The sequence below is a fragment of the Periplaneta americana genome, chromosome 7 (genome assembly GCF_040183065.1).
Source record: "Periplaneta americana isolate PAMFEO1 chromosome 7, P.americana_PAMFEO1_priV1, whole genome shotgun sequence".
NCBI classification, from domain to species: Eukaryota; Metazoa; Arthropoda; class Insecta; order Blattodea; family Blattidae; genus Periplaneta; species Periplaneta americana.
The window spans coordinates 118,221,139-118,245,381 of NC_091123.1; the positions used below are offsets into that span (position 1 = coordinate 118,221,139).

General features: G+C 35.7%; 1 protein-coding gene across 2 annotated transcripts in view; it reads left to right on the forward strand.

The window, feature by feature from the left end:
- The window catches only part of LOC138703391 (ras-like GTP-binding protein RhoL), a 204,237-nt gene that overhangs the window by 74,710 nt on the left and 105,284 nt on the right, over nucleotides 1–24,243 (forward strand). The gene's annotated exons all lie outside the window — the stretch shown is intronic.

Consider the following 24,243-nt stretch of genomic DNA (forward strand, 5'->3'; position numbering starts at 1 on the left):
CGCTTCATCACTGCACAGTGAATTGAATTTTGAAAAAAGATGTAAAAATATTTTTTTAATTATAAAAATATTTTTTTTTCATATAGCAGAAGGACATTGTTTTACACATACTAATTTTCACTATTGTACAAGATACAGTAATGGAGGAAAAAAATGTTTAATATTTAAAAAAATTTACTGCTGTAAGCTGTACCTAACCCCTTAAGTTATATTTGAAAAATCATTAGCAAGTGTGGGTAATTTCAAACGTGGCTTACGACCTTCCCTCAGAAAAAATTAAATTATTTACTTGAAATTTCAAAGGTTTCTTTTCATTTTCTTCTGGCAAGTTGAATGGATTTTGAATGGAATATCTGCCTTTTCTACGAATGGAAAATTCTTTATACTTTTCTCGACTGTAGGTATGAACAGGCTTGAAACACTTTTGATTATTCGTTTAAACTTGAAGCTTCCTCCATCTGTAAAATGAATATGTCTATTGTTGTTTACTGTCTTTATCATAATGATATCTGTAAACATTCCACATCCTTGAAATATTGTTTCTCGTCTTGCTAATAACGAAAAGCATTTCAGCAAATGACTCACAACATCCTCTGTTTATAAGTATGGTTAAAGAATCGCTCGCATGTCTTTATATTTGGAAAACATCAATAGTAGATGCATGCGTTCCATTCGGTAATCTAAACTTGACTATGATATACATAGATTCGTGCCATGAATAGGAGAGATTTGCATAAAATGCATGTTTTCATTGATACGTCAAATCAAAGAAGTACTCATACATTATTTCATTTCGGAAGAAGAGTAGTCTAATAAAACAAATGTTATTTTGCATATTGTGCATATTTCAACAGTTTTTGTAAAAATGTATATTTCATATTAATATTCCATATAATTGCCTATTTTTTTCATTTTCTTCCACACATTTTTACGATGAAACATTAAAAAAATTCCTTGAAGTGAAAGAGATGATTGTCATAACCACGTTAAAGAATTTCGTGATTCATAGAGATGGCCAGACATTCCAATATGTTTAGTGTTTATGCGCTTGATTTGAGCCAGTTCCCAAGAAGAAGAAATGAGCAGTTTATTGTCAATTCAGAAACGGACAACTACGGATAGCCAGGCACTTGTTCGCCTAGTCTGCAGGAGAGCCTAAAGGCTGGTTCACAATAAACCGGGAACGAGAACCAAATGAAAACGAGAAGCAGAGGACGTGAATATGAACATTTTTGATTCACAATAAACCGAGAACGTAGACGACTGTGCATATCGATATGCATGTCAATAACGATATGTAAAGTAAATACTACGCATTCTCGTGTTATTTGTGTATAATTGACCAATGGCGTTCTCTCATGAGTACAAGGCAGCCAACATAAACACAGGTTAACCAACTTCGAAATTTCAACTGAAACATTTCATTAGGTACGGTACTATAAATATGCCCATGCATCTTCATTATCACAACCTATTTTAAGTCTACCATAACGTAAAATAATTAGAGAAGAAACATTTGTAATAGAACAAAAATGAACACAACAGTAGTTATTGAATTGAAGCGTGAATATGTAGTGTGTAATACAACCAATACAGTAATAAGATATGATTCGCTTGCGATCGGTGTTGAAAGATGCAGCTATTGAAAGACACGTCATTATCTTTATACGAGGCGCGCCGCTTATCGTAAACGTGGGGATTTTTCTCAACACTCAATATTAGAATCTCATCAAATAATACTTGCTCCATGATGCACAGCACAGAACAAAATAATGCATAGGTTATGTCACGATCTTCTTGCTACAAAATATATGACGACAAAATAGCTTTTAGATGGCAATAGAATGAATCTAGTGGGCTGTGATCGGAAACGTGAACACCAAAGTTGAAACTTGGCCAACTCTCCGTTCCCGATCCTGGGCTCCGACAAGCTTTTCGTTAATTGTGAATGTTCACATATAAATGTACACATTTTAACAATTTTACCGTTTTCGTTTTCGTTCCGATTCTCGTTTCCGGTTTATTGTGAACCAGCCTTAATAGTACACTACCCATTCCTGCCTAAGACCAATGAAAAACTGGAGATCAGGGGTCTACTCTCCTTGACTCCTTGGCGGTAGTTGAAGCATGGAGAGGCTGAAAGGGGCATAGAGAAATGATTTAAAAAATCGATCACATTGTGCCAGAAAAATAATGGGCCAAACCATTTGCAGGAAGTGACAGATGCACTTTTGGCTAAGTATTGGGATCTTACAAGGGATCCTCTTTATAAGTTTGTCCCAGTTACAGACCGTGTCAGCTTACTTCACACCCTAAGGGTGAAACCCAACCATTTCCCCCCCCCCCCCATTACTACATATGCTAGTGGATTGTGGTGATTTTCTAGTTTGCAGGTTGAATTTTCTTTTGCCAACTTCGTTTCGAATTTTGATACTGACAAATACTACAAATGATAGTGATTTTGTAACTGGTTTATTGGCAGCTGAGACAAATATCGACAATATTTGTCGGTACTGGAGTTCCTTGAAATTAAAATTATACTAGATTTCTGAGCCGGTTACTGGGAGCTAGTGAAATTTGAACATACTAATAATTAATTAATATCAGTATTAATATTAATACATAATAGTTATTTTATTGTTGCGTTGTGGTTGTAATTCAAGACTATAGTCAGGTAAGTTTTCGGAATTAGTACTAATAATTTCATGTGGTCAAACAAAATACATTTTTAGGTTAGGTCTCGTGAGTCAGTTGTTTGGTCAAACTAATGAATTTCGTATTGCAAGATAAAATACTTTACATGTTGATCCCTTTCCCGTACAGTTGGCCTACGAAAATATGTTACAAATTATTTAATTATATATAATAACCTTCCAACATAAAGTACGGTAAGTAAATTAATGTCATTTAGTACGTAGGATCATGTGATATCTGGTAACAGTTGGCAACACTGACAAGACGGTAATATTTGCTGTTTAGGAACTGTTCTTATGTGACCCTCACTATACATCCTGTGATGTAGAACGTTCATTTTCAGCACACAGGCTTGTATTAACTGAAAAAAAGCGTTCCTTCACAGAATAAAACCCGGAAAACCCCTTATAATTAATTGTCATTTAAACTATGCCAAGAGCAGTTGCATTAACACAAGTTAAATTACAGGGTGATCTGTTGGGTATGGATAAAATAAAAACATCGTAAAACATTTACTATTGAACTTTATTTGTTGAAACTTTGTGCATACAACACTGAAAGATGGGAGATTCCTCCGAGCTCAACACGACCTCCATTGCGCACCCTGCACAACTCATAACGGTGATGCAAATCAGCCCATGTCCGTTTTAACACAAGAGATGTGATTTGTTGAAAAACTTGAGTAATTTTTACTCTCAGATCATCAATGTTCTTGGGTATCTGTGAATAGACAATGTCTTTAACAAAACCCCACACGAAGAAGTCAGGAGGGGTTAGATCTGAGGAGTTTTGGAGACCAAACCAAGAGATAGCTGTTTCTCGTACTGGGTTTCGCCTGCGACCTCCTGCATGTTTTTTTAAACACAGAACCTGTTTCTACAAATGTTCGATACCACCGAGGTCCGTCATAAGTCAGGTCTTCGCACGCTGCCATATTTGCGCCAACTCTTAGGTTTGTTTACACTGCACTATGGTTGGGTTGTGAAAGGAATTTGTGTTTAATTTATATATTTCAGAAAATAAGTTTCCAAAACAGATATTTCGGTAACTTTCGGAGAATGTTCTGCTTGACAACAGCAACCGATGGCCCAAAGATGGCTGACATTAGTGGAATGGGATGAGAGGACCTGACTAAGAGCTGTACGACAGCGACATCTAGAGACCTTGGATACCACAACATTATGGACTCGTATTTAGGTACATTACGCACACCATACTCACGTCGAAATTCCCTTTGAACTCTATTAACACTCTCAAATGTAGCTTACCAAAGAACACATTGTGCCCGCTGTTGATTTGTAGTAGCCATTTTAATCATCTACGTTTTTCATTTTTACTTTCAGATTATGCATTGTTGATTGTCATATAAGAAACTCTCATCTTTTAATCATAATATAATCAGCAAGAAATATTTCATACTGTCATAATAGCTTTATAATAATAAATTAATATTATCCATACCCAAACGGATCAGAATGTATTTTGTCACCAGAATTTTTTAAAGTAAATGTATATTGTGACAGCCGAGAGTCGATCGCGTCCCACAGAGGGCGGGGCGCACGAGAAAGCGAGCGACGCAGCGAAGAGGGCTGCAGCCGCTCGGTTCTGGAGGAGACAGACGTAAGGGGAACGACGGCACGCTGTGCGGTGCGAGGAAAAGGGGGGAAGCTGGAAGCCAGGCGAACTGATTGTTTAACGAGAATGATCCCGAAATCGTAGTTTCTGGAAAGTATGGCTTAACTTATAAAAGCGAGCAGCCTTCGAAGAGAGTTAGTTGCAGTCGTTGCTAGTTTTTGGACAGCAAGCCAGCCAGTTTTGTGTAGCAGTGAAGCCAGCTTCGAGATCGGAGTTCGACTTGAGTGTGTCCGCAGCTGTGTGAGCGTCCAGTGGAATGTCACTGGAAGTCCTGAGTTCGAGTGCAGTGGACCGCAGTTGGGGGACCTGAGTTCGAAGTTCAGTGGACCGTTTCTGAAGGTCTTGGGTTCGAGATACTGTGAACTTGAGTGACTGAGCTAGAAGAACTAGCCAAGGCAAACGAACTGTGAACTGAGAACTGACAGTTTTGTGTTGTAACTAGTGCTTTGTGAACATTAGTTGAGATTAGGAGTACATTGTTGTTCGCAATAATCCAAGTGATTTGTCATTGTCGTCTGTGGAGTGCAATAACGAATACTGTGTTGCTGTGTGGAGTGGAAATCCCATTGTTGACGGGAGTGTTTAAATTAAATTGTAGAAAGTAATAATTATTGTTGTGAGAATAAAATTGCATTATTGTTTTGTATTAAAGTTACAATATTTATCTGAATTTCTAATTAAAAGTGCACTCAAGCGTTCCATAGTCGGGTCATTCTTAAATTCTTAGTGCATATTTCTAAGGTGTTTGGCGCATAATTACTTGCATATTTTGGCAGTTTTCAGCGCATTTAAATCCCCGGTCGCGCGGTCTGGTGAACAAAGCTGCAACGGCACGCGCATGCCACACGCATCTTGCCTCTGTCGGTAGTAGCTACATCAAAATGCGAGTTAGGTTTCTTCTCTATAAGCGGACTATACATTGCTACACTCAGCATGTAGGTCACGCCCCGTGGCTGCAAGATCCGATCTGCGGCAAGCTTCAAATGCATTGGACACAGCGTAATTATTTAAGTCTTGCTAACGAGACGAACCCACGTTACGAGGCTTAATTTCAAAGTTTTCACTACAGTGATCATCAAGCTGTGGTTCGCGAATGTAACTTGCTTTCAAGAACCGTGGGAAGTCTACAACAGAGATTTCACTTAATTTCATTATCTTGCAGTTCATTAATTTTAGATCACATAGTACTCAGGAAGAATTACCTTCTCATTTTTCATTCATAATTGTCTACCCTATGACAAATATTTCACTGCAAACCCAGAATTCTCAAAGCTATCCTATTTTCTGCCTTCCTCTTAGTATTTTCATATGATGCATATATCGTAATGTTGTCTATCATCTGATATCTTCTTCTGCCCCGAACTTTTTTCCCCCGTGCACCATTCCTTCCTGTGCATCCTTCACTAGGAAGTTTCTTCTCAGCCAGTGACCCAACCAATTTCTTTTCCTCTTCCTGATGAATTTCAGCATTATTATTCTTTACCCACTCTTTCTAGTGTAGCTTCATTTCATATTCTGTCTGTTCATTTCACACGCTCCATTTTTCTCCATATCCAAATTTCAAATTCTGCTATTCGCTCCTCTTCACTTTGTCGTAATGACTATACTTCTGCCCCATACAATGCCACACTCCATACAAAGTACTTCATAGTCTCTTCCTCAGTTCTTTTTCCAGAGTCCGCGGAAGATGCTCTTGTCCTATTAAAAGCTTCCATTAACATTGCTATTTTTTTACTTCTTGGCAACAGCTCGTGTACTACTACTTATAGTAAACCCCAAGCATCTATAGCTTTCAACTGTTCTACTGCCTAATTTACTTTACTTTTCTCCCGATATCCGTGGTCTTCGTCTTAATTGAATTTATCTTCATTCCATACTGCTCACACTGCCATTTATCTCCATGAGCATGTTCCTTAATATCATCTCTTCTGCTAACAACGCCATATCATCAGCAAATATTATGCAATTTATTCTTCTTCCTCCTACTATCACCCCTCCCATGTTCTGAAATCAGTTCTTCACTAAATTCTCCAGGTATATGTTGAAAAGGTAGGTGACAAAGTCATTCTTGTCGTACTCCTCTCCCTATTCCACTTCCCTCTGACATTTCTTCTCCTATCTTGACTTTGACTCGTTTCATATAGGTCTAAAAAGATTAGTGAATAGTCTTTTCTCTTTCCAATCCAATTTCCTTCAAGGTCCCCAAAAGTTTATTCATATCCACTCTGCCAAAAGCATTTTCCAGGTTCACAAATAGGTTATCTACACTTGTTTGTTTTTCTTTTGATATCTTTCGAGAATTATTCTATAATGGTGTAAAATATAGGGGTTAGATTCGCTCCAGGTCCTATGAGTTTGTGAAAGTGTGGTACGGTATTTTTAATATTTGTTTTCTTGTTCTAGTAAGTAATCTTACCATGTCTGAAAAGTCTCTGAGATGTGCTTTTAACTGGGTTTCATTAAATGACAAACTCACTTAAAAGTCTCTATAACGAATCAAAAGTTTAGGTTTCAGTGATGAACTCTAAAAATTTAAAACAAAAATTAAATGACGAAGCAAGTAAATAGCTCTAATTATTTTGGTTGCGGTTGGTTTTACGATTGATCAAGTGATGTCTAAAACTACCCAGCTTCCAACAACAGACACACTAAAATGAATACTCCTGAAGCGAGAAAAGTTATTTGATCGCGGGTGTAGCGTAGACCAGCCTCCTATGGAGCATCTTGGGAAACGACTCTGACGATAAATTGGTCTACACAACTGGTTTCATATGAGTGAATGACGACAATCAAGTACCCGCCATTAGTTAAAAGAAAACATTTCTGGAAATACAAAATCTGTACTGTTTCATTTTTATTTCCTGTGTTAATAAGCGTGTAGTTTTGAAATAAGATCTCTAAATAACCTCTTTTTTTATGGAGTGAAGAATTTACATTTCATGTGCATAATACTTCTTGGGTAAATTGACCCGCGTACGTTAAATACGATTATATCGTCGTTGTTCCTGCAATAATTCCTATGTGACGTATTTATCGATTTTCAGATGTTTGCTCTCTTAAATAACTTGAAATAGTGATGTAGCAAATAATAAAATCTCTTATATCTAATTATATTTCTTTCTTTCTTTCGAAAATGTAAGAATTCACGATCTCCTATGTACAGCTGCCATAGACTGAATAAATGTGTTTTTTCTTCCTACTGAAAATGTTTATATTTTGCACATAGGAGTTATTGCAGGAACAACGACGATATACAAAATATGTCCAGTGCCGTAGGTAAGGAGAAGAAAATATACACAGACGGACAAATAGACTCATGCCAAAGAAACACGTTCTTGGTAACAGACGTTCTTATAGGCCCTAAATTTCGGTGTGGGTCTCAAAATATATTTATTGTAGATACATAATCCTTTATCAGTGCTTAAAAAATTATTAGAGGTGAGATGATTCAGGTGTAATAGCCTATACATTAGATGAAATTAAGAAAGCAATTCGAAAACCTCCTCATACTCATCCTCTTTCACAATAGCTCTGCCAAGACTCTGGAATTCGTTACCTGCTAGCATCAGGGACTGTCGAAATAGAATTGAATTCAAACGCAAACTTACTAGGCACTTGGCCAGTAATTGAGACTCGTTCAGACATGGTTTCTTGTAAATAGTTCTCTTAATCTATCACAAAATATTTCAATATCCGGTAATTTCATTACTATAGATTTTTGTTATTGTAGGTTTAATTTGTAATTCAGTAAATACAAAAATATTCTTTGTTCTTAACTTCTATGATAAAATGTCTAGCTTTCATTAATCAGGTATTTCTTGTCGTACTTTAATTCTTATTGTAATTGTAATTGTAAATTTAATGCTAATTGTAATTTTATTGTTAATATTATAGTTGTAATCCCCTGGTGGTAGTAGTAGTAGTAGTAGTAGTAGTAGTAGTAGTAGTAGTAGTAGTAGTAGTAGTAGTAGTAGTAGTAGTAGTAGTAGTAGTAGTAGTAGTAGTAGTAGTAGTAGTAGTAGTAGTAGTAGTAGTAGTAGTAGTAGTAGTAGTAGTAGTAGTAGTAGTAGTAGTAGTAGTAGTAGTAGTAGTAGTAGTAGTAGTAGTAGTAGTAGTAGTAGTAGTAGTAGTAGTAGTAGTAGTAGTAGTAGTAGTAGTAGTAGTAGTAGTAGTAGTAGTAGTAGTAGTAGTAGTAGTAGTAGTAGTAGTAGTAGTAGTAGTAGTAGTAGTAGTAGTAGTAGTAGTAGTAGTAGTAGTAGTAGTAGTAGTAGTAGTAGTAGTAGTAGTAGTAGTAGTAGTAGTAGTAGTAGTAGTAGTAGTAGTAGTAGTAGTAGTAGTAGTAGTAGTAGTAGTAGTAGTAGTAGTAGTAGTAGTAGTAGTAGTAGTAGTAGTAGTAGTAGTAGTAGTAGTAGTAGTAGTAGTAGTAGTAGTAGTAGTAGTAGTAGTAGTAGTAGTAGTAGTAGTAGTAGTAGTAGTAGTAGTAGTAGTAGTAGTAGTAGTAGTAGTAGTAGTAGTAGTAGTAGTAGTAGTAGTAGTAGTAGTAGTAGTAGTAGTAGTAGTAGTAGTAGTAGTAGTAGTAGTAGTAGTAGTAGTAGTAGTAGTAGTAGTAGTAGTAGTAGTAGTAGTAGTAGTAGTAGTAGTAGTAGTAGTAGTAGTAGTAGTAGTAGTAGTAGTAGTAGTAGTAGTAGTAGTAGTAGTAGTAGTAGTAGTAGTAGTAGTAGTAGTAGTAGTAGTAGTAGTAGTAGTAGTAGTAGTAGTAGTAGTAGTAGTAGTAGTAGTAGTAGTAGTAGTAGTAGTAGTAGTAGTAGTAGTAGTAGTAGTAGTAGTAGTAGTAGTAGTAGTAGTAGTAGTAGTAGTAGTAGTAGTAGTAGTAGTAGTAGTAGTAGTAGTAGTAGTAGTAGTAGTAGTAGTAGTAGTAGTAGTAGTAGTAGTAGTAGTAGTAGTAGTAGTAGTAGTAGTAGTAGTAGTAGTAGTAGTAGTAGTAGTAGTAGTAGTAGTAGTAGTAGTAGTAGTAGTAGTAGTAGTAGTAGTAGTAGTAGTAGTAGTAGTAGTAGTAGTAGTAGTAGTAGTAGTAGTAGTAGTAGTAGTAGTAGTAGTAGTAGTAGTAGTAGTAGTAGTAGTAGTAGTAGTAGTAGTAGTAGTAGTAGTAGTAGTAGTAGTAGTAGTAGTAGTAGTAGTAGTAGTAGTAGTAGTAGTAGTAGTAGTAGTAGTAGTAGTAGTAGTAGTAGTAGTAGTAGTAGTAGTAGTAGTAGTAGTAGTAGTAGTAGTAGTAGTAGTAGTAGTAGTAGTAGTAGTAGTAGTAGTAGTAGTAGTAGTAGTAGTAGTAGTAGTAGTAGTAGTAGTAGTAGTAGTAGTAGTAGTAGTAGTAGTAGTAGTAGTAGTAGTAGTAGTAGTAGTAGTAGTAGTAGTAGTAGTAGTAGTAGTAGTAGTAGTAGTAGTAGTAGTAGTAGTAGTAGTAGTAGTAGTAGTAGTAGTAGTAGTAGTAGTAGTAGTAGTAGTAGTAGTAGTAGTAGTAGTAGTAGTAGTAGTAGTAGTAGTAGTAGTAGTAGTAGTAGTAGTAGTAGTAGTAGTAGTAGTAGTAGTAGTAGTAGTAGTAGTAGTAGTAGTAGTAGTAGTAGTAGTAGTAGTAGTAGTAGTAGTAGTAGTAGTAGTAGTAGTAGTAGTAGTAGTAGTAGTAGTAGTAGTAGTAGTAGTAGTAGTAGTAGTAGTAGTAGTAGTAGTAGTAGTAGTAGTAGTAGTAGTAGTAGTAGTAGTAGTAGTAGTAGTAGTAGTAGTAGTAGTAGTAGTAGTAGTAGTAGTAGTAGTAGTAGTAGTAGTAGTAGTAGTAGTAGTAGTAGTAGTAGTAGTAGTAGTAGTAGTAGTAGTAGTAGTAGTAGTAGTAGTAGTAGTAGTAGTAGTAGTAGTAGTAGTAGTAGTAGTAGTAGTAGTAGTAGTAGTAGTAGTAGTAGTAGTAGTAGTAGTAGTAGTAGTAGTAGTAGTAGTAGTAGTAGTAGTAGTAGTAGTAGTAGTAGTAGTAGTAGTAGTAGTAGTAGTAGTAGTAGTAGTAGTAGTAGTAGTAGTAGTAGTAGTAGTAGTAGTAGTAGTAGTAGTAGTAGTAGTAGTAGTAGTAGTAGTAGTAGTAGTAGTAGTAGTAGTAGTAGTAGTAGTAGTAGTAGTAGTAGTAGTAGTAGTAGTAGTAGTAGTAGTAGTAGTAGTAGTAGTAGTAGTAGTAGTAGTAGTAGTAGTAGTAGTAGTAGTAGTAGTAGTAGTAGTAGTAGTAGTAGTAGTAGTAGTAGTAGTAGTAGTAGTAGTAGTAGTAGTAGTAGTAGTAGTAGTAGTAGTAGTAGTAGTAGTAGTAGTAGTAGTAGTAGTAGTAGTAGTAGTAGTAGTAGTAGTAGTAGTAGTAGTAGTAGTAGTAGTAGTAGTAGTAGTAGTAGTAGTAGTAGTAGTAGTAGTAGTAGTAGTAGTAGTAGTAGTAGTAGTAGTAGTAGTAGTAGTAGTAGTAGTAGTAGTAGTAGTAGTAGTAGTAGTAGTAGTAGTAGTAGTAGTAGTAGTAGTAGTAGTAGTAGTAGTAGTAGTAGTAGTAGTAGTAGTAGTAGTAGTAGTAGTAGTAGTAGTAGTAGTAGTAGTAGTAGTAGTAGTAGTAGTAGTAGTAGTAGTAGTAGTAGTAGTAGTAGTAGTAGTAGTAGTAGTAGTAGTAGTAGTAGTAGTAGTAGTAGTAGTAGTAGTAGTAGTAGTAGTAGTAGTAGTAGTAGTAGTAGTAGTAGTAGTAGTAGTAGTAGTAGTAGTAGTAGTAGTAGTAGTAGTAGTAGTAGTAGTAGTAGTAGTAGTAGTAGTAGTAGTAGTAGTAGTAGTAGTAGTAGTAGTAGTAGTAGTAGTAGTAGTAGTAGTAGTAGTAGTAGTAGTAGTAGTAGTAGTAGTAGTAGTAGTAGTAGTAGTAGTAGTAGTAGTAGTAGTAGTAGTAGTAGTAGTAGTAGTAGTAGTAGTAGTAGTAGTAGTAGTAGTAGTAGTAGTAGTAGTAGTAGTAGTAGTAGTAGTAGTAGTAGTAGTAGTAGTAGTAGTAGTAGTAGTAGTAGTAGTAGTAGTAGTAGTAGTAGTAGTAGTAGTAGTAGTAGTAGTAGTAGTAGTAGTAGTAGTAGTAGTAGTAGTAGTAGTAGTAGTAGTAGTAGTAGTAGTAGTAGTAGTAGTAGTAGTAGTAGTAGTAGTAGTAGTAGTAGTAGTAGTAGTAGTAGTAGTAGTAGTAGTAGTAGTAGTAGTAGTAGTAGTAGTAGTAGTAGTAGTAGTAGTAGTAGTAGTAGTAGTAGTAGTAGTAGTAGTAGTAGTAGTAGTAGTAGTAGTAGTAGTAGTAGTAGTAGTAGTAGTAGTAGTAGTAGTAGTAGTAGTAGTAGTAGTAGTAGTAGTAGTAGTAGTAGTAGTAGTAGTAGTAGTAGTAGTAGTAGTAGTAGTAGTAGTAGTAGTAGTAGTAGTAGTAGTAGTAGTAGTAGTAGTAGTAGTAGTAGTAGTAGTAGTAGTAGTAGTAGTAGTAGTAGTAGTAGTAGTAGTAGTAGTAGTAGTAGTAGTAGTAGTAGTAGTAGTAGTAGTAGTAGTAGTAGTAGTAGTAGTAGTAGTAGTAGTAGTAGTAGTAGTAGTAGTAGTAGTAGTAGTAGTAGTAGTAGTAGTAGTAGTAGTAGTAGTAGTAGTAGTAGTAGTAGTAGTAGTAGTAGTAGTAGTAGTAGTAGTAGTAGTAGTAGTAGTAGTAGTAGTAGTAGTAGTAGTAGTAGTAGTAGTAGTAGTAGTAGTAGTAGTAGTAGTAGTAGTAGTAGTAGTAGTAGTAGTAGTAGTAGTAGTAGTAGTAGTAGTAGTAGTAGTAGTAGTAGTAGTAGTAGTAGTAGTAGTAGTAGTAGTAGTAGTAGTAGTAGTAGTAGTAGTAGTAGTAGTAGTAGTAGTAGTAGTAGTAGTAGTAGTAGTAGTAGTAGTAGTAGTAGTAGTAGTAGTAGTAGTAGTAGTAGTAGTAGTAGTAGTAGTAGTAGTAGTAGGTTTATTTTGCCTGGCAGAGTTAAGGCCATGAGGCCTTCTCTTCCACTCAACCAGGTTTCAATAATATACATGAGATACAAAATTTGATTATAAAACAACACAAAAGAAAATACCTTAGAAATTACATAAAATATAGTAGGAAATTACAATAGACAAGATCAGTTACATAATATAAAATTACAATTAGTCAAGATCAGTTACATAATATATAAAATAAAGTAGAAAATTACACAAAATCAAAATCAGTTACATAACATAAGGGGAATACACACACACACACACACACACACACACACAAACACAATTTATAAGACCTAAAATGCCCGAGACAAATTGGACGATTAATTTACTTGAGATATATTATTCAGTTAATATACTAATTGGAGAATACATATGGGTGACAAGACATAAAATGTTGATTAGCAAAGTCCTACTGAATGGCATACAAACACAAATGATTAAGTAATATATGAAGATAATAAAAAAAAGAGAAGAGAAAAAAAAGAAGAAGAGAGAGGAGAAAAAAAACTTGGTCATTTAAGACTATTTAGAAACTTCGCAAGAGTCTAGTTCTGTTCATTAAAGACATTTCTAAGTAGAGTGTACTTAAAAGATTTTAGACTCCGACTGCTCCTGATTTCCTGTGACAAGGAATTCCAGGAACGGGCTGTGTGTATTGTGAAGGAAGCAGAGTAGAGAGATGTTTGATGGAATGGAATTGATAGAACATGGTTATGCTGCGAACGTGTATCACGGTTGTGGTGGGATGCTAAAAGTGTGAAGCGAGGAACTAGGTAAATAGGTGTGGAATTATTTAAAATCTGATACAGCAAACAGAGTGAATGAACTGAACGTCTCTCCCGTAAACGAAGCCAAGATAATTGAAAGAAATACTCGGAGACATGATCATAGCGACGGCTGTTAAAAATGAAACGAGCCTCAATGACAATTCAACACCAATATCACTATACAAAACGTCGCAATAGTCAAAGTAAGGCATCACCAGGGTCTGTATCAAGATCTGTTTCAGTTTAGAAGGAAAGAAATTTTTCAGTCTTTTCAGAGAATGCAAGATTGAGAAAGTTTTCTTACAGACATATTTTACCTGTGCATTCCAGCTGAGATTCGAGTCGAAATGGAAACCTAAGTAGAGGTAGAGGGGCAGAGAAGGCCTGACGGCCTTATCTCAACCAGGTTAAATAAATAAATACTAAATAATAAATAAAAACGAGAGTTAAATTAATATTACATGGCGAAATTACTCTTGTATCTATTAAGTTTAGCTAACATCTACGCATATATAAAAACTATTCGTGTTCTAGGAGCTCAGTATGTTCATAATAAAAGATAGGCCTACATCCCATCAATCTGGTTAATCCGGTGGGACAGGTTTTTTTTACCCAAAACACGATCAACTCTCTCTTCTCTAACCTCCAAATCGCTTGTTTCATTTCGATAGGTTAACATCCTACACTTTCGCAAAAAAAGTATTTCAAAATGCGATGTTAGAACTGATGTAATTGTGTTACTATTTACTTTTGATATCTAAGTTTAATATTATTTTCTGTTCAGGATTTACATTCCATAAACGAACATTTATAATATTTCGAAACTTGCATCGACTGTGGATGTATGCTTATTGTTAATGCATGTTATGTTGTGTGAGGCAGAGAGACACCGTATGCTTATCTCACGTCTCTAAAGTAACACCGCTTATCTATTCAGTGTGTAAGACAAAGTTAAAGCCAGAATAAATGAAGGAAAATGATTTCAGAAATTCATTGACTTCACTAAAATTTTGTATTCTGATTTTTTCCTTTCTCATAGTGAGAAAAATTAAGACACTATTGTGATTCTAAAAAAATAATGTATCGGGATTTAGGAGGAAATACACCAGAAAATTGTTGTTTTTTTTTTTTCGCGTTCTGTCTGCCTACCTGTTTATAGGAATTTAATTTAAACCCTTGTGGATAATTTTTACGTTGAGCACTACGACTCGATTCAGATTTTTTTTTTTGTTGAGAAAAATAACTAACAATGATTATTTTATTTTGTTTACAAACTGCACCACATTGAGGTTAGCCATTACGGACTTAGTATATCCTATATATATATATATATATATATATATATATATATATATATATATATATACATACATACATATATATAATACACATATGTAAACATAGGTAATGAAATAAAAAAAGTAGAAGAAACAAAAAAAAGTGCATGAAAAATTACAATGCCTATTAATGTGATTAATCAGGATTTGACAGGATTTTTTAACACTGTTATCATAGTGTCATTCCTCAGAGATGTTGGCAGAGCAAATTGCCGTAGAAATTCTTCGAAAAAAAAGCTGATATACTGTAATTTAGGTACATAATTTATAGTGATCACTTTCACGGGTTAATGTTGAACTAAATTTAAAAATATCTAGTTGTCTAGTTTCAGCTTAGTAGGAGCTATTTTCAGAACTAGTAATTATTTATATAGATCTATTTAATTGATTATTTAATGACGCTGTATCAATTGACAGATAATGTAGCGTCCGTGGAATGAGTTATAGATGGTATTTGGTGAAATGAGTCAAGGATTTGCCATGAGTTACCTGACATTTGTCTTACAGTTGGGGAAAGCTAGGAAAACCTCAACCAGTTAATCAGTCCATCCAAGCGGGAATCGAACCCACGTCCGAGCGCAAGATTTATGTTGTTTGGTTCAATTAACAATACTCTGCGTACCTATATTTCACCATCTTATTCTCCAAGAAAATATACCACCAGATTTAATACATTCTAAGTCTAGATATTTATCCCTGAACTACATATGTCGGTAGCTCGTAGCTTCAACATCGACATTTCTGTCCACACCTGTGGAGTAACGGTTAGCGTGTCTGGCCGCGAAACCAGGTGGCCCGGGTTCGATTCCCGGTCGGGGCAAGTTACCTGGTTGAGGTTTTTTCCGGGGTTTTCCTTCAACCCAATATGAGCAAATGCTGGGTAATATTCGGTGTTGGACCCCGGACTCATTTCACCGGCATTATCACCTTCATCTCATTCAGACGCTAAATAACCTAAGCTGTTGATAAAGCGTCGTAAAATGACCTATTAAAATAAAAAAAAATCGACATTTCTCTTTTGACTACCAAATCCTACTCGTTTCATTCAACAGACGATGAATAAGTATTGCACCTTTTCAGCAGTACTAAAGAAAATGTAACTTTAATAGACGCTAAGAAATATTCTTCATGTTGAACAAAGAGCTGTTAAATGGCTTGGCAGCCAGCAAGAATGATTACAGTGCAAGAAGACTAAAGAGGAAGCGGCCATGACCTAATCCAAGGATTTACATTGACATTCACCTTGAGGCTATCAAGCCATTTGGCTGCGGTACGAAGAATGTGGTAAATTACAGGTTTGCTGCTTTCTCTCGTCTGTTCAGTCATTTATTTGAGGAAGATCGAGTTATTACGGAGCTATCTGGAAGTGAGAGTTTCCAAATAATTAAGATTTCACGAATTATTACCTAAGTGAATAGAAAACAATTACCTTTCGTTGTGGCAAAAACGTCTGTAGCTTCGGGTTTAACACGGCAATGAGTTATGCACAGAAATGGTAGGCCTACGTGACGAAAACGGAAAATAACACAGTGAAATTAATCTAACTGTAAGCTACACAAGCAAAGAATGACCGAAGAAATGGGGAGAGAAGTTCAGAATATTACAGATTTTAGTCCATTGCGTGATACATTAATATTGTAAATGATTACGAGGAAACTGAATGAGAAATATGGATTATAAAATATGAACAATAAAGGTCAAGATAGATGGAGAGGAGAGGCAAAAAAGTAAACATATACATAAACCAGAAATATGCTGTAAAACATGAGATGAGAAGACTCAGAAAATCATATATAGATGACAAGAGGAAGATGAAGGAAATGAATATGTAATGAACGTGACGAAGACTACGAATGAAATATAGAATACAAAGAAAACGACGAATGAGAATATAGAATATGAAGAAGATGACGAATAAGAAGATGAAATATGGAATAGACGAATGAGAAAATGAAAGATGGAGAAGACGACGAATGAGAAGATGGAATATGGAGAAGACGGCGAATTAGACGATGAAAGATGGAGAAGACGACGAGTGAGAAGATGAAAGATGAAGACGACGAATGAGAAGACGAAAGATGGAGAAGACGGCGAATGACAGGATGAAAGATGGAGAAGACGCCGAGTGAGAAGATGAAAGATGAAGACGACGAATGAGAAGATGAAATATGGAGAAGACGGCGAATGAGAGGATGAAAGATGGAGAAGACGGCGAATGAGAAGATGAAAGATGGAGAAGACGGCGAATGAGAAGATGAAATATGGAGAAGACGGCGAATGAGAGGATGAAAGATGGAGAAGACGGCGAATGAGAAGATGAAAGATGGAGAAGACGGCGAATGAGAAGATGAAATATGGAGAAGACGGCGAATGAGACAATGAAAGATGGAGAAGACGAAGAGTGAGAAGATGAAAGATGAAGACGACGAATGAGAAGATGAAAGATGGAGAAGACGGCGAATGAGAGGATGAAAGATGGAGAAGACGGCGAATGAGAAGATGAAAGATGGAGAAGACGGCGAATGAGAAGATGAAATATGGAGAAGACGGCGAATGAGACAATGAAAGATGGAGAAGACGAAGAGTGAGAAGATGAAAGATGAAGACGACGAATGAGAAGATGAAAGATGGAGAAGACGGCGAATGAGAGGATGAAAGATGGAGAAGACGGCGAATGAGAAGATGAAAGATGGAGAAGACGGCGAATGAGAAGATGGAATATGGAGAAGACGGCGAATGAGACGATGAAAGATGAAGATGACGAATGAGAAGATGAAAGATGGAGAAGACGGCGAATGAGAGGATGAAAGATGGAGAAGACGGCGAATGAGAAGATGAAAGATGGAGAAGACGACGAATGAGAAGATGAAAGATGAAGACGGCGAATGAGAAGATGAAAGATGGAGAAGACGACGAGTGAGAAGATGAAAGATGAAGACGACGAATGAGAAGATGAAAGATGGAGAAGACGGCGAATGAGAAGATGAAAGATGGAGAAGACGACGAATGAGAAGATGAAAGATGGAGAAGACGACGAATGAGAAGATCAAAGATGAAAAAAGACAAATGAGAAGGTGAAAGATGGAGATGACGACGAATGGGAATATGAAAGATGGAGAAGACAATGAATGAGGAGGTCAAAGGTGAAAAAAGACAAATGAGAAGGTGAAAGATGGAGAAGACGACGAATGGGAATATGAAAGATGGATGAGAGGACGAATGAGAAGATGGAATATGGAGAAGACGACGAATGAAAAGATGACTGAGAATATGAAAGATAGATAAGATGACGAACGAGAAGATAGAATGTGGAGAGGACGACTGAGAAGATGGAATATTGAAAGACGACGAATGAGAAGAAGAAAGTTGGAGAAGACGACGAATAAAAGAAAAAAGATGAATAACACGACGAATGAGAAGATGAAAATGGAGAAGACGAATGAGAAGATGAAAGATGGAGAACACTACGAATGAGAATATGAAAGATCAATAAGATGACGAATGAGAAGGTAGAATATGGAGAGGACGAATGAGGAGATGGAATATTGGGATATAACGAATGAGAAGATGAAAGTTGAACACAACGAATGAGGAGATGAGAGATGGGGAAAATTGTATATAGTGGAGATGAAAGATAAAGAGGACGAATGAGAAGACGGAATGTGGAGAAGACAACAAATGATGAGATGAAGAAACTCTAGTTAATTTTTCTGTGTCCAAACTACCATTTCGTTGTCATAAATTCCATTGACGCTAGTCAGGCTCACACTTCATATGGCATTAAGTGACAGATTAAAAAAATTATGAGAGGTAAGACGAGAAAGAAAATAATAAAAATAAAAATGTAGCAGGTAGCTAATTAAGAAGGTATATGTAGGAAATGAAACACGGGGATGAAATAGGGATGAGAAGAGAAGGAAAAATAAAGGTGGCAAGATGGCAACAGAGTAGAAAGAAACGTATAGGAATAGAAAGATGGAGAGAGAATGGAAAAATGGAAGGAAGAGACTAAGAATAGGAAAGATAAGTATAAGATATAGGAAAGGGAGGAAAGGAGTAAGAGTATATGCGTCAAGATTACATGATACTGCTTATTGTCTTGAGTGCCATGCGCTGTGGCATTCGAAGAATATAGAAGTTTGTGGGAAGAGTTTGCCCCACAACAGCCTTGGTCACCTAGTCTCCTCTCACTCACCAAGTTCACACTTAATCTCCACGATTGAATTGCTTTTCAGCTTCTAATGTGGTTAGTAGTAAACCATCACACGTAATGAAACAAAACCACGAAGCCCGAGATGAACTATGGTATTCTGACGTCAGTTTCCGAATCGTATCTACGTGACTTAATATTATTTCTATTGTACTTTTTCACTCTGATTTCTTGTTTTGTTTGTTTCTTTTTGTGATACTTGATGGAATACATAGAATGAATCACTTCAGAATAAATATTAGAAACAAGTTAATCCTAGAAGTATGATATAACGTTCGGCCGGGTGCACACAGAATCAGATGCGACTCGACGCGGCGAGGCGAGACGCGATGTTTTGCTTTACAACGCCTCGCGACGCTTAACACGGTCTGCTCGCGACAACTGATTTGCTGGCTGTGTGGATTTGGAAAACTGGCCTAGGCTATAAAATGGCGTCAATGAAAGAGGACTGTCTATATGAGAAATTCCACTGTATTTTTGGTTATTATTTCCTGAGGATGCCTAATACGCCTAAAAATCTATAGAATTGAAAGAATCTTAAAATTAAATATTATTAATCTAGTGTACAAGCGTCATTTTGTACGTTTATGACTACTTCACGACTCACAATAAAGAAAAATAGTATATTAAATCAATAATGAATGAAAGTATAGACCATAGAAGTAAGCCTACTATAAATTTTTATTATCAATATTATTATCCACCTGGTGCTTTCATCTCATTTGCAATTTCTCACATATTTTTAGAAACCACATTATTGTCGTGATATTGTTACAAAGATTTTATAGAACGTATATTTCCTGTACTAAAACAATTAATTTATCCGCATCGAGTTCCATTATGAATAAAATGTACTAACAACAACAATAGAGTCTATAGATAGTAAGAGCGTGCAATCATAGCCACTACTAACTAACGCATGCGCAGTACACTGCAGCTATCAGTCTCCTCGCGACGAACTTCTAGCAGTCATTCGATGTTGTCTCTCTGTGTCTCCTTGTGCCTGCTCGCGACCGTCGCGCCGCGTCTGATTCTGTGTGCATCACATCATAAGAAATCAATGGGAGAGAAGTACCATGAGACAAAATGTCGCGTCGCGCCGCGCCGCGTCTGATTCTGTGTGCACTCGGCCTCTTATAATACACAGCGATTAAAAATGAAAACACTTTCACATGCTTTTTATAAAGTAACTATTAGTGATACAATAACATGGTATGCATCAATTATTTATTAGCAGAACTTTTAGTTTCTGTTTCATTGACGCAAGAAATATGTATAATGTTTGCGCCGACAGCGGAAAGAATGTGACATAATAGCGATTCTACAGCACATGTCGTTTCGCGATCTGAAGCTAGTAAAGACAAACTTATTAAAAATGATGTAGAGATTGTTTCGTACTGTCTTCCCTTTCCAATAAGATAGTCCTCCGCCTCATTTCTACAGTATAATGAAGTCCAAATTTCTCTCGGTGAATTGGAAGTGCTACCGTTCCCGGGGTCTGACCTACAGTGCTTGGCCTCCCACGTCATCAGACATGATTCCATGCAATTTTTTCCTCTGCGGGTCTGCGAAGAACCCCCATCTGCTACAAGACCTTCAATAATTAACCGAAAGGATCATTTCTGCATTTGTATTCATAAACAAATCTTCGTGCGGACAATGTAGAAACCATGCTTAGTTTATATTTTTGTGATGCTGATATGTGATATGTGTAAGAAAAAAAAAGTAACAAAGTTTTATATTAAACACATTAAATAACATAATATTAAATAAATAATATACATTTAAATACAACTTATTTCACGAAGTACACACCGAATTGACAATCCCTATCTACCGATGATTATTACACGCGCTTCCAGAGTTCACTCTAAACAGAAACTCTATGAACAAACCGCTGGGTCAGCACGACTGCGGGCACCTACGTAATACAGCACAGGAATGTGTATACAAGGTGTTTCAAAAGTAACGCATAATTGCAATTACACTTGAATGAGAGAAGTTTTAACAAAAAGCTCAGACACTTCAAACCTTGTATTTAGAAACAAATATTTTTATGGAAACAAAATATTTTTGTGATTATTGTGCGAGTTATAACGTCATCGACAACATTTGTTTTTTAATATCATCTGCAAGAGCATATTTTTTATATCACTACGCAACGCTGGGGTTTTCTCCGGGAGCTTTGATTCTCCTGTGGCATCTCATCTCATCGCGGATGTAGTGTAGAGCAGCCTCCTATGACGCACCCTGGGTAACGACTCTGTCAGTAAATTGGTCTACATAACTGGCCTCATATGAGTGAATTGCATAAGTCAAGTACCCGCCATTACTAAAAAAATCACTATGCAATATTTAATTTCTTTTATACAGGAGCTTGGTTACTATGATAACAATTTTATTGTTGATCATTTTTTTTTTTTTTTAGTTCTTGTGTTATAAAAGCAGTTTTATTGATGAAATCAAAATGAAACAAGATGCTCCTAACAGAAAATGATCTTTTCATGTCTGTAACATTATATTCTCTGAATTTCGCTTCTAATCTGCTCACAGTTGTCTGATAAATAGATGGCCGATTTGTATGAGTTTCATTAAAAAGTGTAAATATCATACTTCTTGTTGTGTACGCCATTCCTGTCACTAAATCCTATTAACACCATCAGGGCCTCAATTCTATCATGTTCTGTTAAGAACATCTTATTTTATTTTGATGTTGTCAATAAAATTGCTTTAATTATACAGGGACTAATGATTAAATTGTTACCTTAGTAACCATAGCCACAGTTTTTCTGTATAAAAGAAATTGAATGAAGGGTTCAGAGCCATAGTGGCCCAAGCGCCATATATTAAAAACGGGGAAACCAAAGGGTTAAAATTAAGTGATTATCATAATTCAATGAAACATATAGCAGGTAATATAAGTATGTATATTAAAACTAAATGGCATGTCAATCTTCATTCTATGATATTCGCTTAACTTTAACTCTTGATTTCCTCGCTTTTAATAAATGGCGCTTGGCCCATTATGGCTCTGAACCCTTCAAATATTAGGCCAACATAAAAATATGCACTTTCAGATGGTATTAAAAAAACTACAGGTGCCATATTCTCGATGACGACATAGCTCTCACAACAATAACCGCTAAAATCTTTTGTTTACATACAAATATTATTTTATAAACACAAGACTTGCAAACATGTCTAAGCTTTTTATCCGAAATCCTTTCATTCAGTTTTAATTGCAATTATGTGTTACTTTTGAAAAACCTTGTACATCAAATGTCCAAATATTTCAGCTATGGTGTCTTGAATCCGCAAAGTAACTTTTAATTAATCCTCTCCGCTCGAATGAGGCCATTTGGAATCACTAATATTTCTGTAATCTCTAACTCGTATGGTTTGCCTGATTCCATTTTGTATCCTCAGAAGTAGTTTCGTTCTTTACTGATAGAGTGCAGCACTCGCCAGTTCCTTGGTCAGCTGTTATTAGGAAGAGGATTGCTTTGTTTTGTTTTCTTTTGTTTCTTCGTAGTGTGTCTATGACCTTATGCACCCATAAATTCAGGTCAGAAAGCGTTAAGGCGTGATTGAGTTGATAGAACCATAAGTTGAATCTGGAAGATTGGATTCATTTTTAAAAGATATTCTATTTTAAGTCCTATACATATTCGCAAAGTTTTTACAAGCCTTCAATTCCTTAGTACATTATATGGTTTAAAGTAAAAGTGGTTTTAAAAAGATACGGTTTATCTGAGCAATTACGAAGTATCAGAACTTTTACAATAATATGACCAAAATACTAGTGCTGTTGATCGATCAAAATATTTAATCGATTAATTATTTGAATTTAATCGATTAATCGAGTTGAAAAAATGTTTTAATATACTGTAATACACAATGATTGTTAAATTTAACTTGTGTTCGGTGATAAGCATAAGTATTAAATGTTGTATATCTGTATATATTGTATCGTCATATTACAAAACAACTATTTTAATTACTTACCAACACATTAATTATGAGGCTTATAATTTATTGTGTCAATTTCTCCGGGAATTTTTGAGACAAACATAAATAACAAAAACGTTTGAAGACTCATCTAGTTAATGCTGCTTCATTCATGACTTTAAACATGTGAGTGCATTCATATCCTCCGAATTAAGTGCCGCTCTACGTTTAGTAACAATGTTTCGTGCATCACTAAACACGAAAACAATTTTTCTCTGTCAAACACTTCTCCACGATCGTTCAATTTAAGTCCAAACGTTTCACCGAGTTTATCTCTCATATTCTCATATGACATAATGGAGTTTACACTTTTCACAAATCACAGAAAACTGATTTTTTTTTCTTTATCAAACTATTCGTAAACACACAACCTTCATATAAAAACTCAGTACAGAAACTGTAACTGTAAAAGTATAGCAGTCGAAACAGAAAACTGGCCCCTATTGTAATCGAATTACCGGATTTTAGAAAGAGAATAAGGTAGTTACGCTCTCACTTGCACACAGTGTAGACATGGCTATTTTATAAGGGATGAGGGGGACGAATCCCAGAAAAGTATGTATTTCATATGCTAGGAATATGAGATGACAATAAGGTGGAAGTTTCTTGGAAAATAGTAAAACTTAATAAGGGTTTCGCATTGTGTTTCAACGTTCAATAGAAGTAGACTAGGTCACTGTCCTCATATATCTATATCTTTCTGAAGTATTTGTGCAAAGATTTTTCCTACACTACCTGGTTTGCAGTTTGAAAATAACAGTACTATTGTGCTTTTAAGTAAGCAATTTCGGAGAGAGAAATATTGTTGGAATTTTTAGTATGAGTTTGTATTAACAAAATAATAATTAATATCAACTACAACCGATTAATTTTAATCGACACGATTATTCGATTAAATATTTTTGATCGATTAATCTTACAACAGAAATTGATCGATTAATCGATATTTCTAAGTTCCTTTCGGAAAAAAAAATCTCACGACATTTCAGAATCTTGCTGATTGTTGTAGTAGATTATTTTACGACGCTTTATTAACATCTTAGGTTATTTAGCGTCTGAATGAGATGAAGGTGATAATGCCGGTGAAATGAGTCTGCGGTCCAACATCGAAAGTTACCCAGCATTTGCTCATTTTGGGTTGAGGGAAAACCCCGGAGGAAACCTCAACCAGGTAACTTTCCCCGACCGGGAATCGAACCCGGGCCACCTGGTTTCGCGGCCAGACGCGCTAACCGTTGCTCCACAGGTGTGGACATCTTGCTGATGATCCAGTATTTTATTAAATCATTACTGTAAGATCAATACAGCGCTCGGGCGTGGATTCGAAACCCGCTTGGGCTGATTGGTTTCCAATTTTTTCCCAATTGTAAGACAAATGTCATGCAATTCCAGAGCAATTTATTAGACTAATCTCACCAAGTACTATCTCCCGATCATCAGTTCCAAAGAGCACTATATAAGCTTTCAGGCTACTGTCTATTCAGAAAAGAGAAGAAAACTGATAGCACATAATTAAATTCTGGATTTCTAAAAGACTATGCAGTATCTCTTGATTACTTCATTATTCAAGCGAAAC